The sequence below is a fragment of the Nycticebus coucang genome, chromosome 15, assembly GCF_027406575.1.
Source record: "Nycticebus coucang isolate mNycCou1 chromosome 15, mNycCou1.pri, whole genome shotgun sequence".
NCBI lineage: Eukaryota > Metazoa > Chordata > Mammalia > Primates > Lorisidae > Nycticebus > Nycticebus coucang.
The window spans coordinates 21,298,699-21,318,374 of record NC_069794.1 but is presented as its reverse complement, the minus strand read 5'-3'; positions in this window follow the sequence as shown (position 1 = coordinate 21,318,374).

Genomic DNA, 19,676 nt, shown 5'->3' with positions numbered 1-19,676 from the left:
AGGTTCAGAAATGTCAGTCATGAGTCATTCTTCATGCTAAATAGGGAGACAGAATCATTGAAAACAAGCTACTAAAACTCAGCCAATTTACAAGTCAAGGCCTCATCCAAGGTAAGTCTGTAGGGCAGAACATGCATGGAGACTGGTGGTAATTTTATGTCATGCAGCACTTTGGATAATGGATTGCCACCTGAACTCTGAAGAGAAACCTTGAGGACACAATAATATAAAACAATATAAAAGTAAAAAAGAGAGCACAAGAAAGAGAGACTATCAACAGATGCATACAAAACCCAGGATGTACTGTTAAGCAAAGACCCAGAATCCAAAGCCATGGGGACAGCAAAGCCGGTGTGCCAAGAATCAACGTCCTTGCGCCTGTACCGTGTAGAATGGACAGTTGGCTTATCAGCATTCTCACACATTTTAATGTAAGTAAAAAAATAACATTACTATAGCTCTCTTTGCAATCAATTAATAAATTGTATCTAAGGGAGTTCTTCTTCTGAAAGATCTATTTCCTTCAGAGCATAGCAAAGCAAAAGGAATAAAATAAAAAAGAAAAAAGTACAGAAAGTCAGTTTCTCTGATACTCAAAGAGTTATCTGTTTTGGCCTTATAGTATCAGTAAAATCCAGAAGTATGGAACTAGGCTTCTCCATATATGTTTAAATGGTTAATTATATTAGCTATAATAGATACAACTAAGATAGTCTTTTGGCAAATTATACCGTCACTTTCTTTCCTGCTGTACTTCTCAGGAAAGTCTCAAATTATTGACAAGTAGGTTCTTGTCTCTTTTCTTTTCTTTAACATGAAAATGACTGATTTTTATTTAAAAATAATCAGTATACATATTTTGAAGATACATGTGAAGCATTTGACACAACTGAAAGGTTGTCCTTTTTCCATAGCTATGTAGTATTACACAGTCTACAGGTATACCTATTTTTTATATGTCTATATCAAGCCACTGAAAGATTTTTGAGATCCTGGCACAACATATATAAATGCTTATTCTATATCTAGGCTCACACGCTACAGTCTTTTCTTTTTCATTTTTATATATCAAAATATTTTCGGGGTACAAATGTTTTTGGTTATGCATCTCAATTTTGTTATGCTTGAATCGGGGTTATAAGTGCGTCCATTACGCAGAAAGTATTCAATGTACCACTAGGTAGGTTTTCACCCATCTCCTCCACCTCCTTCTCTCCCTTGATCTTCACTGAGTTTAACATCACTCTGTGCATATGTGAGACCATCAGTCAGTTCTAATTTAATAGCAAGTACATGTGGTGTTTGGTTTTCCATTCTTAGGTTACTTCACTTACCATAATAGTCTCTAATTCCATCCAATTTGTTACAAAGGCTTTAATTTGTCCTTTTTTCATAGCTGTGTAGTATTATATAGTATACAGATACCATATTTTATTAATCCACTCATGAATTTATGGACACTTGGGTTGATTCCACAACATTGCGATTATGAATTGTGCTACAATAAATTTTCTTTCTTTTTTTGGCCGGGTTTGAACCCCACCACCTCTGGTATATGGGGCCCCGGCGCCCTACTCATTTGAGCCACAGGTACCGCCCTACAATAAATTTTCAAGTGCCGGTGTCTTTTTGACAAAAAGGACTTCTTTTCTTTTGGGTAAATACCCAATAGTAAGATTGCTGGATCAAATGCTAGGTCTACTTTTAGTTCTCGGATGACCATTCATACTGGTTTCCATTCAGGTTGTACTAATTTGCAGTCTCACAAACAGCAGCTTTCCCTTTTCTGTGCATCCACACAGCATCTGTTGCTTTTGGAATTTTAATAAAAGCCGTCTTAACTGGGGTAAGGTGATTTCTCCTTGTGGTTTTAATTTGCATTTTCCTGATTATTGGCGATGTTGAGCCTTTTCTCATATTTTGATTGGCCATTCGTTCTTCTGATCATGTCTTTTGCCCACTTTTTAATATGGTTGTTAATTCTTTTTCTTGCTGATTTTCTCAAGTTCTTTGTAGATTCTGGTTATTAATCCTTTATTAGATTTATAGCTTGTAAATATTTTCTTCCATTCTGTAGGCCATCTATTTGCTCTGCTAATTTCTTTAATGTGCACAAGCTTTCTAATTTGATCAAGGCCCATTTATTTCTGTTGTTGCTGTGACTGCCCCTGGGGCCTCGTCCACAAATTCTCTGCCTAGGCCTATAGCATCAAGAGTTGTTCCTGTATTTTCTCCTAACATGCTTATGGTTTCAACCCTTACATTCACGTCTTTTATCCACCTTCATTTAACTTTTGTGAGTGGTGAGAGATAGGGATCCTGTTTTAGCCTTCTGCACGTGGCTATTTAAGTCTCCCAGCATCATTTATTGAATAGGGCGTCTTTTCTCCAGTGTATACTATTGCCTGCTTTTTCAGAGATCAGATGGCAATATGTAGATGGTTTTATATCTGGGTTCTCTGTTTTATTTCATTGGTCTGTGTCTCTATTTTTGTGTCAATTCCATGTTTTTTTTTTTTGAAACAGAGTTTCACTCTGTCATCCTGGGTAGAGTGCCATGGTGTCATAGTTCACAGCAACCTCAAACTCTTGGGCTCAAGCAATCATCTTGCCTCAGCCTCCAGAGTAGCCGAGACTACAGGCACCCACCACAACGTTCGGCTAGTTTTTCTATTTTCAATAGAGATGGGATCTTGCTCTTGCTCAGGCTGGTCCCGAACTCCTGAGCTCAGGGGATTCTCCCATTTTGGCCTCCCAGGGTGCTGGGATTACAAGCATGAACTACCATGCCTGGCCTCTGCTTGGTTTCTATACCTTTGTAGTACAGTTCGAATCTGGTAAAGTGATGCCTCCAGAGTTGTTCTTTTTGCTTAAGATTGCCTTGGCTACTCAGAATCTTTTCTGGTTCCAAATGAAGCACAGTCATTTTTTCCATGTCTGTGAAATATGATGATGGTATTTTGATGGAGATTGCATTGAATCTGTAAATCACTGTAGATACTATGGACATTTTAACAATGTTTACTCTACCAAGCATGATTTACACCATGAACACGTTATGTATTTTATTTGTGTCATCTGCAATTTCTTTCCTTGGTGTTTTGTATTTTTTTTGTAGAGATATTTCATCTCCTTAATGAAGTGTATTTCTAGGTATTTTATGTTCTTTGTAGCTATTGTGAATGGTATTGAGTCTTTGATTTAACTTTTAGCTCGACTTCTCCTGGCATATAGAAATGCTACTGAATTGTGTATATTGACTTTGCAACCTGAGATTTTGTTGAATTTATTTATCAATTCCAGGAGTCTCTTGGTGGAGTTTTTGGGTTTTCTAGATCTAAGAACATATCATCAGCAAAAGTAATAGTTTGAACTCCTCCTCCCCCTTTTTGGATACCCTTTATTTCTTTCTCTTGCCTGATTACTCTGGCTACAACTTTCAGCACTATGTTGAAAGTAGTGGTGACAGCAAGCACCTTTACCTTATTCCAGTTCTTAGTGAAAATGCTTTCAACTTTTTCCCACTTCACATGCTGCTAACTGTGGATTTGTCATACAAGGCCTTCATTATCTTCAGATATGTTCTTCCTATGCCCAATTTGTTCAGGGTTTTTATCATGAAAGAGTGATGGATATTAGTTAATGCTTTTTCTGCGTCTATTGAGATGATCAAGTGGTCTTTGCTTTACCTACTGTTTATGTGGTGAATCACATTTATGGATTTACCTATGAAACCCACTAGGTCATGGCAGATTGTTTTATTGATGTGCTATTGAATTCAATTTGTTAGTTACTTTAATGGGGATTTTTGCGTCTATGTTCACAAGGCACATTGGTCTGTAGTATCGTTGCTGCTGTTGTGTCCTTTCCTAGTTGTAGAATCAAGGTGATATCGGCTTTGTAGAATGAGTTGGGAGGATTTCTATTTTTTCAGTACTGTGGAATGATTTCTTTAATACAGGTACCAGGTTTTCTTGGCAGGTCTGGTGAATCTATCTGGTGGTGTCAGTTGCACTGATCTGTGTATAACATAGTTGTGAGTATATATTGTTGTGAGTATATATTGCAGGGCAGGTCTGATGTTAACAAATTCCCTCAGCATTTGCTTATTTGGAAATATGTGCTTATTTTTCCTTCATATATGAAACTTAATTTCTCAGAATACAAAATTCTAGGCTGGCAGTTGTTCTGTTTAAGAAGACTGAAGATGGGCCCTTTTATACCACATTTTAAAAGAATATGCTGGACTGAAAACAAATCAGGTGTTACATTAAAACTACATTTCTAAAACTGCACTGAAATCCTAAATAGGTTTCAGTGTCTTAACAGAGAACAGCTATTAGGTTACATATACTGCTGATAACTTCAAAATATTTATCTTACATCTTTCTGCTGCTTAGGACCAGACTGGTTCATTGGAATAATTAATTCTTAAATTCATGTAATCATTTTGCTTCTCGTAAAGATAACCACTTTTAGAGACTATACAAAATGAAATAACTAAGTAGATTATTTCAGGTAGAAGTTTTGAGCTTTCTATTTCTCTGAACATATGTTCGTTTTTATGTTAAGGTGGAGAAAAACATAACCAATTATTGCAGAATGATTTCAACATTAAATAATTTAAGATTATAGTTAATAAGAATCTCAGGTTTCTTTGTCAATTCCATGTTTTGGATAAATATATTTCTGTAAAGCAACTTTATTTCCTAATTTCTGTTTATCTGTGTACATGTTTTTAGTCTGATTATATTTTAAATCTTGAAACAAATAAGATTTATTTCCTCACTTGAGTGCTAACTGCCTAGGAAAAGCATTTAGGAAATATTTAAAATTTTGTGTTGTTAGTGGCTTAAATATATTAAGAAGAATCTTTGCTTTGTTTTAAATGAATGTAATAGTCATCCTGTCTGTTGTGAAACCAAATACCAGTAAGAGCTACTGATAAGAAATAGCTATTGTGATGCTTTCAGTTACCTACCACTATTAGAGACTGTTAATGATTCTTTGGTAATATCTTATTCTATCAAAGAATATTCTTTCTTAGAAAGGCTATCTCTTTCTCTTTCCTTATTATAATATATTTGAGATATGACAAATAAATTACATAAAATACAATAATTAAAAATCCGGTTTATGTTTGGCAAAATGTTGGCATTCACAGCCATCAAACTTAAAATATAATATGCAATAAACTTGAATATAAAATTTACCTTGATTAAATAAAATAGCAGAGACACATGTAATCATCGTACCAGTCCTAGTTTCAAAAAATCTCAAAGTCATTTCTTCTCAATTTTTACAGCCACTACCCTAAACTAATCCAGATTACTTTGAGTCTTTCAGATTATACTTAGAAAAATTGTTTCCATAACACTGAGAATAAAATCCACTATTCCCTAGGGCTTACTAGGGAACTCTACCTGGTTTTTTCTCCGTCTATCTCAGACCTTATTTCCTATCATTTTTTACATCCCTGTGTTCTAGCCACGCGTACCTTATTTCTGTTCATCAGACATCCTCCAATTACTCTACTGTCTTTTCCCTCTTACTGGACTGTTCTAACTGTAATCTCTGCTCGCCTCATTTCATATTTCAAATCTCAGCTCCAAACCATCTTCTTATTATACCCATACGTCTCATCTGCTGTTGCCAATCACTAATTCATTCTCTATCACATAACTCTTCAATGTTTCTCAATAATATTTAAGTCTTTAAAATTACATTACTGTGTATTTATTTTTTTGTCAATTACCTGGTTCCCCAGGAGAAGAGAGATTTTGTCCGTCTTGTTCACTGTCACTTGTTCCCCCTGGTTGCTGGCACAGTGTCTCACACAGAGTAAGCACTCAGTAAATAGTTGTTGAATGAATTATTTAGCATCGTAACCAGACAAGAATTTAGGATAAAGTTCAGGAAAAATTGTATGAAGGATTATATAAGTTGTTAAAAACCACTTAAGAAACACTGAAAAGAAGGAAAACGAGGATTCCAGGTATAAGATAGCAGTCGCTCAACTTATAAAAATACATAAAAAGAAGGAAAAATATCAACATTTTGAGGGAAAATGCTTCACCAGCTATTTGTATTTATGCACTTCTCATGGCGGCTTTTCTCCCTTGGACTATTTTTGCAAAGATATTTGTATAGAGATGGTAAGTTCATTCAGGACAAAGAGCAGATTTGTTTTGCTCTTGGGGATAATACATGCAATGTCTCCTTCCAAGGAAAAGGCTATGCAGGTTTTTTACTATCCCTTTTTATCAGATTAGAGAATCTGGCCTTGACATTGGATCCATGGGCTTGTAGGAGAAGGGGAATGATGAAGCTCATGCTGCCTGCAGGGCCATGAGAGACAAAGTTCATTTCTCTGACATAGGAGTCTTAAGTCTCCAATTTTCATAATCTTCATGCTTCTTTTTTTATTTTCACATTTATTTTTTGAGACAGAGTCTCACTCTGTTGCCCCAAGCTAGAGTGCCATGGCACCAGCTTAGCCCACAGCAACCTCAAACTCCTGGGTTTAGGCAGTCCTTCTGCTTCAGTCTACTAAGTACTCGGGACTAAAGGTGCCCACCATGACGCTTGGCTACTTTTTGTGTTTTTAGTAGAGATGTGGACTCGTATTGCTCAGACTAGTCTTGAGCTCAATAGATCCACTCACCTTGGCCTCTCAGAGTGCTAGGATTTCACATGTGAGCCCACTTTCTTGGTTCCTAACACAAGGATGCTCTAAGCTGATATCCTGAAAAATAATAAAAAGTGACTATATATTTTAGTCCATTGGAAATGACCATTAGAAATGCCATTGATGGAATGGATTTTAAAATATACCCCTGAGTTACTCCTTCCCCATGTATTAAACTGAGTCAGCAGCAATGACCTCAATTATTTTAATTGCCTATCACTAATCTGAGTATCAAGGCTCTGTTGCTCTCTCTGTTCACATGGGAAGTATTTCCAAGCATGACAAATCTTGAACCAACACCCTGTCCTCTCCAAACTCGCTATCAACTCTACTTTTTAGGAGATTACAATTTGCTTTTAAGAAACCCAAAAAACAATTGTTATGAGAGATAAATATGACAATTTCTATGTAACTGTAACTATGTCTAGAACATCGCACTCTGTAAGATTCGCTAACCTTCGAAGAAAATAGGTAAAAAATCAAAAGTAAGAACAGAATTTGAAAAGGGGATGGAAATTCTATAATTAGTAGGTTTTCTGAAGAAGATATTTGAAATTTGCTTGCGTTCACCCAACAAATACTTTTTAAATGCTTACATGGTATGTCTCTGTGTGACATTGTGCATTTGTTCTGTATAGATATATGAACAAGACCTAATCCTTAAACTATAGACTCTCTCCTGGTCACTGTTTTAGGTCTCAGTCATCTGGCAGTACACAATCCAAACTCAGACTTCTGCCCTCATTTAATTTAAATTCTAGTGCAGTGATTACATATAGGGCAGAGGGAGGGACAATAGGCATCCCAGATAATAAACAAATACAGGAAAAAATTGTAGGCTGCAAAGGGATGATAAGTGGTAGGCAATGCTAGAAAGATAGATGCAATTCATATTGACTAATCAATTAGAGAACCATCACTGAAGTTCACCATCTAATAAATGAAACAGATTTCTAAAAGAATTAGTGCAGCAAATTGGCCAGATGCAGGATAACATATCAATCTCTTGAACTAGTTTTCCATAAAAAAAAAAAAAAAAAAAAAAAAAAAAAACACCATGGATGAGGTGTTGTAAACAACAGGAATTTATTTTTTCACAATTTTTATTGCTGGAAGTGCAGATTCAGGATGTTGGCAGGGTTGTGCCTTCTGAGGTCCTTTTCTTTGGCTTGGAAATGGCCACCTTCCCCCGTGGTCTTTCCTCTGTGCTAAGGCATCCCCATTATCTCCCAGGGTGTTTACATTTGTCTTTGTCTGAGGACACAGGCAGATTGGAGGAGAGGCCATCCTAAAGGCCTCATTTTAATTTAATTCTCCCTTTAGAGTCTCTACTACCAAATGCAATCTCAGTCTGACATACTGGAGTGAGAACACCAACATATAACATATGCAGGGGCCTCACAACTCCATCCCTAACATTTCTCTTCGTGTTGGAGAAAGATAGCTGGGGACTAAAACCCTGATTTTATCTTCTTGTAACACTGCTCTCTGAAGCACAATGAATTGTGATACACAATGTAACTAGTCCATGCCATGTTAAATGTGCATAGAGTACCTGGTTTTCAGAATGTTTATAGTGAACCCGTGAAGTTGCAGCTTCCCCGGAAGGAATGCGGCTTGGCACATATGCCCAGCAAGGATCACTGGCAAGCGTGAGGTGTGCTTGGCTAAGGGGGGCAAGGGCAGCTCCCTTTCTGCAGCTTTGCAGCAGAGCCTGCTCAGTGCAGAGAGGGCCTGGCGGCTGGCCTGAGATACTGTGAGACCTCTCCATACACCTGCCGCTTGGCTGTCAATGGCTATGCTGCTTGTTTGAGTTTTTCAAAACTAATTCAAATGACTGACAGGTACACATTAAGCTTTTTAGTTGTTTTTTGTTTTTTTTTTTTAAGTTTTTCTTGATTCTGATCCTAAGACTAACTGATACTAAATTGGCAGGGAGAAGGCCAAGATGGAAGAGCGAGTAGTCACAAAGAGTTTCAGTGAACAGGTATTGAATATATGTTCACCAAGCCCGAAAGAATTGCCTTTCCAAAGATGACAGAGGAAGATGTATCATCAAGCATGATGGCATTAAACTGTAAGGAGCAGACTGGGGCCAGCAAGGGGTGTAGTATAGATAATGTATAGTGAGAAACACAGATCAAGCGATTAGGTAGACAGATTGGAGTTGAGATCACAGAGGATTCTCCCAGGCATGCTAAGAATATGTTTTATGGTCTATGAAGCGAGTGTATGATGCCCCATGATCGTATCAATGTATACAGTTATGATTTAATAAAAAAAAAAAATGGTAAGTCAAAAAAAAAAAAAGAATATGTTTTCTTTTTGGTAGTCTTGGGATGTCAATTTCATTGAACAGATGAAGAATTTGATGATCAAACATGTCTTTTTGAAAATGGATTCCAGTGTCCACTTGGCAGACTATTTTTAAATGCTTTCTTCTTTAGCACCCAATAGAAGAAAAAAAGGAAGGTGCTAATATCCAAAATATTTGTTTTCTTGTGCCCTTTGGAAATGTGATGTTTACAAACGAATGATTCAGTGCAGGAAACAAGGGGATAAATATGAAACTTGAGTTCAAACGAAGTGTACCCATCACGTTAGGGCACTATGCCTTAAACCTGAGTGTGCTGCCAACTTACAGAAAATGGGGAAAGAAAATTTTCCATGGGCATCAGGTGACGTGTGCAAAGATGTTTATGAAAACACAGCCAAATTTAGCATGAATCAGTCGTCCATCAGTAGGAGAATGGATAAATATTTGTGATACATTTATACCCTTGAATCAGAGATATGGAAATGTACAGAGTTTAAAATGCAACGGAGACTGAAAAGTGAAGTTGCAAGATTAAGTTGTTTTATACATATTGACAGCCTTCATGTAAATTTGTGGAAACATAAAACAGTGTAACACAATTTTTATGGATGCATAGATTTTCAGTAAAACATCAAATATGGCCTAGTGGAATAGTCACCAAATTCATCACTTACATACCCTCTGAGTGAGGAAGTGGAGAAATTAACTTTAAGATAGGAAAAGACAATAAACTTCTATTTTATTTCTAAATTGTTGCAACAGTGACAACATGTAAACATAGTTAATCTTTGGTGGTAAGTACACAATTCTGTAACCTCCTGTTTCTCTGTAATTGTACTTTTCAATTTTTTATTAAATTATTTTTTTATCTGAAACTCCTCACATCACACAGGCAGTCCCCGGGTTATGGACGACCCAACTTTCGTTGTCCCTTCACTGGTGCACCATCTTCATGCTCCAGGCCAGGGCGACCTGGTTTCTGGTAGACAGCATCACTTTCATCTTCACTGTATTTTTCAGTTTTGTGACCATCCCTCCAAAGAGAAAGTCCACTGAACATCCACAGGAGCCTTCAGTGGAAAAAGTCATTGCCGTGGAAATGAAAGTAGAAATAATGAAGTGCTGGGCGGCGCCTGTGGCTCAGTCGGTAAGGCACCAGCCCCATATACCGAGGGTGGCGAGTTCAAGCCCGGCCCCAGCCAAACTGCAACCAAAAAATAGCCGGGTGTTGTGGCGGGCGCCTGTAGTCCCAGCTACTCGGGAGGCTGAGGCAAGAGAATCGCTTAAGCCCAGGAGTTGGAGGTTGCTGTGAGCTGTGTGAGGCCACGGCACTCTACCCAGGGCCATAAAGTGAGACTCTGTCTCTACAAAAAAAAAAAAAAATTCTGACAGTACCGGGCAGCGCCTGTGGCTCAGTCGGTAAGGTGCCGGCCCCATATACCGAGGGTGACGGGTTCAAACGCGGCCCCGGACGAACTGCAACCAAAAAATAGCCGGGCGCTGTGGCGGGCGCCTGTAGTCCCAGCTACTCGGGAGGCTGAGGCAGGAGAATCGCTTAAGCCCAGGAGTTGGAGGTTGCTGTGAGCTGTGTGAGGCCACGGCACTCTACCGAGGGCCATAAAGTGAGACTCTGTCTCTACAAAAAAAAAAAAAGAAATAATGAAGTGCTCAGAGAAAGGACAGGTGCCGTTATTCACTGTGAAAGCATTAAACTTCAGTCACTGAACAACCCAATTGTTAAGGATAAAGTGAGAATTATGCAACATGTGAAAAGCAGTGATCTAAGGAAGGCATCAATTATCACTCACCAGCATAGTGGATTAATTCTTGAAATAGAAAGGTTATTATTGATTTGGTTAAAAGATCAAAATAAGTGTAACATGCCTATGATCCTGGCATTGATGCAACATTAAATGAATGTCAACCTTTAATATTCTTTTTTAAAATTTCTCCTCTCTCTTATCTGAACTTTTTGCGTATTTGCTTCTATATTCTATTTGTTTGAATTAAAAGAAAGAGCACAGGGCGGCGCCTGTGGCTCAGCGGGTAGGGCGCCGGTCCCAAATGCCGGAGGTGGTGGGTTCAAACCCAGCCCCGGCCAAATTAAAAAAAAAAAAAAAAAGAAAGAGCACAATATTTTCTATAACTTATTACTACAGGGCAGAGATATTATTATTATAGTATTATATTTCTATTACCAAATATGAATCATTAGAGTATTATTGTTGGTTATTATTATTATTACTATTACTACTACCATCATTGCCATATAAGTGCTGCTCACCAGAGATCTGAGTTAAATACAAATATGACCTAAAGACACCTTCAGGAACATTCTCATTCATTACCCAGGGAGCCCCTGTACTCCGCACTTGGCATTTATATTTTTATTGCTGTTTGACTGCTCTGTAATTGATATGGGGAAAAGTGAGCACTTTCATTTTCCTTCTATTAACTACGTCTCAAAAAGGTAAAGTGCCTTGCCTTGATTTTTTTGCAGAATTATTAAAACGTGAAATGAAATTTCAATCCCAGGGTTTCTGATACCAAAACACGTGCTTTCTCATTCTCCTGCAGGGCCTCGGTCAACAGTATAAGAACCTCTGCTGAACTTGTCTGCATTCGGCAAAGACACCCAGAAATTTCAGTAGCCCTCCTCATTTCCCTACTGTGCTCTCTGTTTTGTTCTGCTCTATTAAGAAAACTTGAGGGACTGGTGTTCTTGAATTTAGTTGATGGCTCATGACACAGGAGATAAATTTCAGCTCTGCCATATTCTAGCTACCTGGACATTGGCAAATAACTTACGTTTGTTTTGCCTCAGTTTCCTTGTTGGTAACCTGGAAAAAAATAACAATTTCTAGTTTGTTGAATAAGTTTGTTGAATCTCAACTAAATAATCCGTAAAGTGCCTCACATAGGTCCTTATTAGATTTATCAGAGTCTGGGGTAATAAAAGATCATTTCATCATGAAAAAACACCTAGGCAATATTACCCAGATCAATCTGGGTAAGCTAGTTGAATGTTCTCTGTTAAATACCCTGTTTCCTCGAAAATAAGACAGTGTCTTATATTAAGGTTTGCTCCCAAAGATGCACTAGGTCTTATTTTCAGGGGACGTCTTATCTTTCCTGTAAGTAGGTCTTATTTTCGGGGAAACAGGGTAGCTACCCACATATGGGATAGAGCAAGACACATTTAATAGTTAGATTAGCAAGAATACATCACATTGGTACAGAACAAAGTATACATTTAAGTGAATGTGAGCTCCTTTTATTTTTATTTTATTTTATTTATTTATTTATTTTTTTTTTGCAGTTTATGGCCGGGCTGGGTTTGAACCCGCCACCTCAGGCATATGGGGCCAGCGCCCTACTCCTTTGAGCCACAGGCACCACCCATGAGCTTCCTTTTGTATACACTTAAAAAACAAGTACCTATTCCAAAACATTTTGAAACATTTTTAATGCTTCAAAAAGGATTCTTTAAAAGGAAATAAAGTATGAATAGCTGGTAGCACAACTCATTCCAAATTCCTTCATTAAAATTATTATTGTTTTAGTAATTCAATTGCAAAAAAAAAAAATCAATGTCATATTTTCAAAGATGGAATCAGTTTTTTTTTTTTTAAAGCTATACATATTGTTTTTAGTGCCATTATATAAGCAGTGTCACTTTTACCTTCCTCTGGTCTTCAAAAACAGGTGACCTTGTTTGGGTTTGAATAGAAAAATCTCTCATGAATTTACATAGCCATGTAGGCTGCATATGTTGATTGCAAAGATATAAAACCAAATAATGCCATAAAACAGCCCTTCAGGCACATTGCCTTTTAAAACTATTTGCATAAAGATGGACTGCACATTGCTATGTGCATGTAGTTAAACTCTCAAATTCAAAGGAAAGAATAAAGTCCTCCTTACCTTTCCCAGGGCTGAAAAAAAAAAAGAAAGAAAGAAAGAAAGAAAACCATAACCTATATAATAATCTCACAAAGCAAATTTAAAAGAGGAAGCAAAAATAAAGCGTATCAAACTTGCTGAATATTAGCATTTTGTTTGTTGTATTTTGTATGCAACATAAAAACAAACACTTTTCATTTGAAATACCTTTTTAATGTAAGAAATGAATAAATAAATGTTATTTGACACACTGGGAAGAGTCAGCCAGAGTATCGTTATTTCTCAACTAATTTTCATGTAAGGAAAGAAAATACAAATTTTCAGTTAGGCAATAAAATAATAAGAAACAAAATGCATTTTTAACTCCCTTGGGAAAAGAAACATATTAGCATTCATGTGTCTTAGAGATTTCTTCTGATACTTTCTTGTCGTTTGTATTTGTGCCAAGTAAATTCATATAATTTATGCTTCTTTGAAGGATTTCTGTGTTTTAACTATGAATCATTGATGAACTCGCACTTTAATAATATTTATGCAGTTACAGTTTAATGTGTAATTCTAGTCAAAATTTAAGGATGGCTAAAATAAAAATATGTCTAGATAGTTCTCATGCATTTCACTGTTAGTGTTATAAAACAATAATCATGCAAATAATTTAGGTTTGCTTCCTTCCAAAATGTTTTGAAATAAGGACTGTTTCACTTCATACCCCAAGGGAATATACTGGACTGATTTTATTTTACTCTGTATCAACCAAAAGGAAAAGATAAAAGAGATGTGCTGCTTTTTTTAACTTCTTGTATGACCAAGGGCTAATTTGTCCCTCAGGGATAGCTGTGTCTTTTATTTATTTATTTACTTACTTACTTATTTATTTATTTATTTTGTCAGTAAGGAATTTGCTCTTTGGTAATAGTGCTCAATCTTTGATGTTCAATGGCATTAAGAGTTCCTTCAGAGATGCCCTGCAGATGGGTCATTTTGGAAACCAAGGAAAGGCCAAGTTCGTGGCACCCCAGGTCTACTAACTACTTAAGCCAGAATGATTATATTTATAGTGTTTCCTTAAAACAAATTTTACATAATTAGAATAAATGATTCAACGGTAAAAATGTCTGTTTCTGCTTTTCTCCATAGTTGCTAAGGTCTTTTCAGAATATAATATAAATTATATTCTATAGTTGATTAATTTGCAAGGGAAGTAAGAACAGTAATAAAAAACTAACACATAACAGTATTTTGTAAAGGGAAGAAACTCTTCCAAGGGCTATAAATAAGTTAATTCATTTAGATCTTACAATTCCCTTTCAAAAACACTTATTTTAAGAAATACCTATGTGATAAATCTGAACTATTTCATGCATATTCATTACCCCCATTAATATATTTATATAAATCATATTCTTATGTGAAGCTTATATAAATGTTAGAAAACCAGAAAGACTATCCCAAAAATTTAACATAGTCAAGATACTTGAGTTTATTAAAATTTGAATTTAAACATTTTCAGTTACCAAATCAGAAAATATAAGAATCTGGTAGTGTTCCTCTTCACTAAGAGGTGAACGTAAAGGAAATTGGTCACCTTCTACTGAGAGTGGGGTGGGGGGGGAAATTCCTGGAAAGTAATTTGTCAATAAGTATCAAGAGCTTTTAAAATGCTGCACATTTAATACTTCCAGGAATTTCTCAAAGAAGACAGTCAGATTTATAACTATTTAAGTGCACAGTTGGTGGTTTCAGTGTTAAGTATCATTCCAAACTAATTTGAAAAAAACCTAAATGGGGAAATTGAAAGGTAACATATGGAGGATTCGTTTTATGAAAGAGTATATTAAATTAACATTAAGTTTGCATCTAAATTTCTGGTTAAAAAATAATATATATTGTCATAAGAAATGACAAGATATTTTATATTTAGAAAGAAGATTTCAGCTGCATAGAAGTGTACAACCATACATATATATATGAGCCAAAGAAATGTATGTGACTCCAAATTTACTACAAACCACCTGTCAGCTGAGAGTCCATTCCAGGATAGACTAAATCTGGACTGAACTCCCAGCACCATGCTTCTCACTAACTCACACTGTACCCCTCTGCACAGCTTCTGGAATTTTTCAAATTATGTACAATTTTTTTTCTCACACTATCTTTCTGTATATTCCTGCTCAAATTCACTGGCTCAATTTCACCTGCATCAAGTTAAACGTGAAGCCTAACAGTGTCTCTCCTCCCCCCCAAAACATGACTTGCCTACAGCATTTTGTGAGTTTATTACCTGTACTAACATTTTGGAAGGTCAGCGGGTGGTGTCGCCCCATATGATGCAAGAGATTTTGCTCTTTCCCTTCCTAAATTGCTACCTCTTCCCAAATCTCTTTTCTGGAATAACCAGCAAATCGTAACCCCCTTCTTTATGAGGATTCTGTTTGTTACCATTCTCAGAGTGGTGGTATTTTCAGGTTCTCAGAGAAAAGCATTTCAGGATGCACCAGGTAAGTCAAATGCAAGCTGCTAGCTCCAGAGAGGAAGTGGGGCAAGATTGAAAAGACCAGCTGCTCGGAGAGAAAGGGGGGTTTGGTTTTAGGAAGTCTCACTAATTCAAGGGAGGAATATTTAAGGCGGGGGGTTAGTTTTTGTTAAGAATTTGGATACTGATCCTTAGAAGTGGGTTCTCGCCCATTTTCATACTTTATATAGTTATTTTGGAACTATCAAGGGGGAGAAATTTTAAAACTACAATGCAAATGATATGGTAATTAGCCAACGTTCAGGTTAGGTGACCTGACAGCTGGCAAGAGGTTAAAGTATGTTTTTGTGCATGGTTACTAGCACTCCCTTAGTTAGATTTCACCCCCTGCGCCCACTGTACAAGCCCCTGCCTGGGGGTCCAGGTCTACACTCGCCTAGTCAGCTTTTCCTGAGTGTCGTCTGTTTCAACCCCGGCATCACTGAGCAAGCCCTGGCAGCCCTCTTGCCTCCTCTAAGGCGTTGACTTGAGATGTCTGGAGGCTTCATCTTGACCTTAAGTGAGTTTGATAAGCAATTTCTTTTGGACAAAAATAGTAGTTTCCTAGATAGGAATCAGGAGGGAAAGAACAGGCGGTTAGAACCCTTGCCACTGTCACTTATCCCTTCTCCTTCTGTTCTCTGTGAAGATAAAGAGAAAGATTAGGGGATAAAAACATAATCATATGTATAAGATGGTGAACCATGTCTGGTGTTCTTATGTCTGCAGTTTCATCCCCCTTTCTCATATCCCAGGATTTTCCCTAAAATACCCACCCTAAGCGCCTCTGAAAAATGTCTCTCTGTACCTGCCTAGTCTCCAGTTTTTCCTTCTAAGACATCCATGCCTGGGGGTGATCCCCATGCCCCCTAACAGGCGAGAGGGAAGGAAACTCCACCAATTCCCCTTGGAACACAAATGCTGAGTTTGTAAAGTGAAGGTGCTCAGACCACTGAATGCTTTTAATTCAGTTACAGTCATCAGGAATAGTCTTTGTAAAATAAACCAAAGACAGAAAAGGAACATGAGCATCATGAGATATTCGTATTTATCTGAGTTTGATATCATAGATGTACAAATAAACACAGACCCTTCAATGCTGGACTGGGCACATTTTAAAGGGATGAATATGAACTTTAGATCTTACAAATTTATCCACCCTGACTGGACAGTGCAGGGTTTCAGGAAAATTTTATCACAATGGATGATATTGTTTAGACTGGAATACTCTGTGTAGGGTAATTTTGTCAGTACAACCTGAATACTTCTAATCATTTTCCTTTTACAAATGCAACTAACCTTTTTTTGCTTGACTTTACAAATATGTATGATGCCAATTGCTAGTGTCTCTGAGGATTAATTTATCCAGAACGGAAGTACTTTGATTCATAAAACCAATTTATATTTTAATTACTAACTTGGCGGGATACTTGGTCAAATTGCCAGCACCATGGCAAATAATATCAATAATTTAAATTATTGAAAAATGTGAAGTCAGAAATTTTTTGAATCACCGATTATTTAGTGGTTGTTTATTTGAATTTTATTAAAATCATTAATAAAAAGTTCAAGTGCCATCAGAATAGGCAAAAAAAAAATAGCATTTTCTTAAATATTCTGGAATCCATTAGTGCCAGAATTACGGAGTAGAATTCAGTCTGAAAAATGAAACAACTCCAGACCATTTGTGATTACTCTGTAGTGAGCAGTGAAATAAACAAATGGAACTAGTGCTGGTAACAAGTGTTTGTTTTAACATAACCATTAACTCATTCATGCCTTGTCTGATCTCCATTAGGTATCAGGCACTGCGTGACTCAGAGGAAGTACATAAGTATATTGTGTCACAGTCATTTCTCAGAAGAAGCACGTGGCCAGTTTAAGGAGAAGTATTCAATCTCATGACAATGGTTATCTGGTAAGCGCAATAACAATCCTGGAACCACAGGATTGTGAGACCATCCTAGAATCCTGTGACCTCAATTCTGAAACTGTTCCTGCATTGTGAGACTCTTGGGATGGACAGAAAGGAAAACATTAACCCTAAAGTATGAACAGAGTAGGGAAGGGCCATGTTCTCTCCCTCCCCCAATAAAAAGCATAAGCAAGGAATAAGGGTAAACCATTTCATCAAATATTGCTTAAAAGTAATCACACAATGTACTCTATCCAAAAATAGAGGTTTAGGACGATGCCAAAAGTTCTCTGGATACTTTTCTACATCTACCAGCTTTGTTTTTGAGATTATTAAATGTGTGTCAAATCTATGGGAACAAAAAAACTTGAAATAACATGGTCAAAAGAGTGCTCTTCAAAGCCTATGGGCTTGATACAAATCTTAAGATGTTCCCTCCAAAATTCTGGAAGGGAACAGACGTCCAACATGAAGCGGATGCTAGCTGGAGGGATATCTAAAGAAACTCCAGTACACCAAGTTTGCATTATTTTCCAAGAAAGAAAAGTTTTGAAGGATGAATAAATTAAATAATTTTAAACAAGATATATATGTGAGGATAAATATCTGGAAAGTAAGAAGAATAAGATAATTTTAGCCTTCTCGCTATACTAATAAAGAGAAAAGAATAGAAAAAGGAGGAGGAGGAAGAATGGGGAGGAAGAAGAAAAAGAGATATTAATTAATTTATAGTGTATTTTCTTATGTATCATTTCATTAGAGAAAAGCTCAGGGGATATATTTTAATAATAGAATCCCAAGTTATAATTGATAAGGAAATTTCAGCTCAGAGAGTTTAAAAATAACTCATCTAAACAGACAGATAAAAACATGTCAGAATCAAGGTATCTACTAATATCTTCTCAGTCGGATTTTCTTACATTTTCATAGCTGCTTCTTCAAAAACATTTGTTCCTGCAGCATCATCAAAGCTGAAACAAGTGGTGTCAAATATACGTAACAGAGAAAAGCCTTCAAATACAGATCTTTCCATTTTAATATTCCCTGATGTAAATAATGTATACAAGTTCTAAGAACACGAAAACAAAATCTTGCATCAAATCAGTATGTGTAGTTAGCAATGGCCTGTCGAGTCTCTGCCACCCTTGAGGTGCCCAACTGCTGTGTGTACCGGTCTCAGCAACAGTGTAGGGTTAAGAGAAGATGAGAACAGCTTGCTTGGGTTTGACCGGAAGTCATTTAAACACACTGCTTTCTCATAGGTGAGCACACATATGTGTGTATTATTTTCATAGATTTTCTGAGAAATATAAATGTGTTAATGTAGCTTAAGCTCTTAGAAAAATGCTTACCTTGAATTTGGTAAACACTGTATTTGTTCTTTATTCTTTTTGAATTTAAGTCATCAACATAGAAAACAATTTACAGATTCTTACAACTGAAGAGAATTTGGAGACTATGGGGAAAAGTGAATAGAAATTTATATGATTGAATCACTTAATCTAATTATATCTTTCAGATATGCTGATATAAAAAATAACTATAAGTAGAATCACTCTGGCTCAAATCAGCAAGAGTGTTGACTTATCTAAGATCAAGACAGAAATCAAACATTTTTTTAAATTTTACCATATCTGAATGAAGATATTTTCTTTCTTTCTCCCTTCCCTTCATCTATATCCCTCCCTCCCATCCTTTCCTTCAGCATTGAATTTCAGTCACTCAAGGTTTTACTTTATAGCCTGAGCACACACTGTTCCAGACTGAAGAAGGGAAATTCTCCCATCTCACGTCAGAGTGACCTGGGGCCACCCTATTTCCAATGTTTCCTAATGCCCTTTCAGTGTGGTATATGCTAATATCAGAGCAGAAGCAAAAAACTTTTGTTATGTGACCCTGAATATTTTTATCATGCAGAAGAACACATGAAGTGTCCAAAATTCAGCTCCAAATGAGATGTCCAAAATCAACTTTAAAGGATTGATAAGTGTTTAGGCGACAGATATGAAAATGACCATGATTTGATCATCACACGACTTATATGTGTATGGAAATATCACACTATACCTCATAAATATGAGTGATTATTACATGACAATTAAAAATAAATAAGCAGATAGAGGCAACGGGCCTGCCTTAGCAAGGCCGAGCTCTATGTGGCCTTAGGAGGGAAAGAGCAGAATGCACATCTTTCTCTCTTTTTACAGGCAATTGTTTTCAGAACCACAGACATTATGTCTACCGACAGCCTGGAACTATACAAGTTTTAGTGAGAGACTCATTCTTTCCCCATGCCAGGTTCTGATCCAAGTAGCAAATCACTAGGAATTTTTTAGGAGAA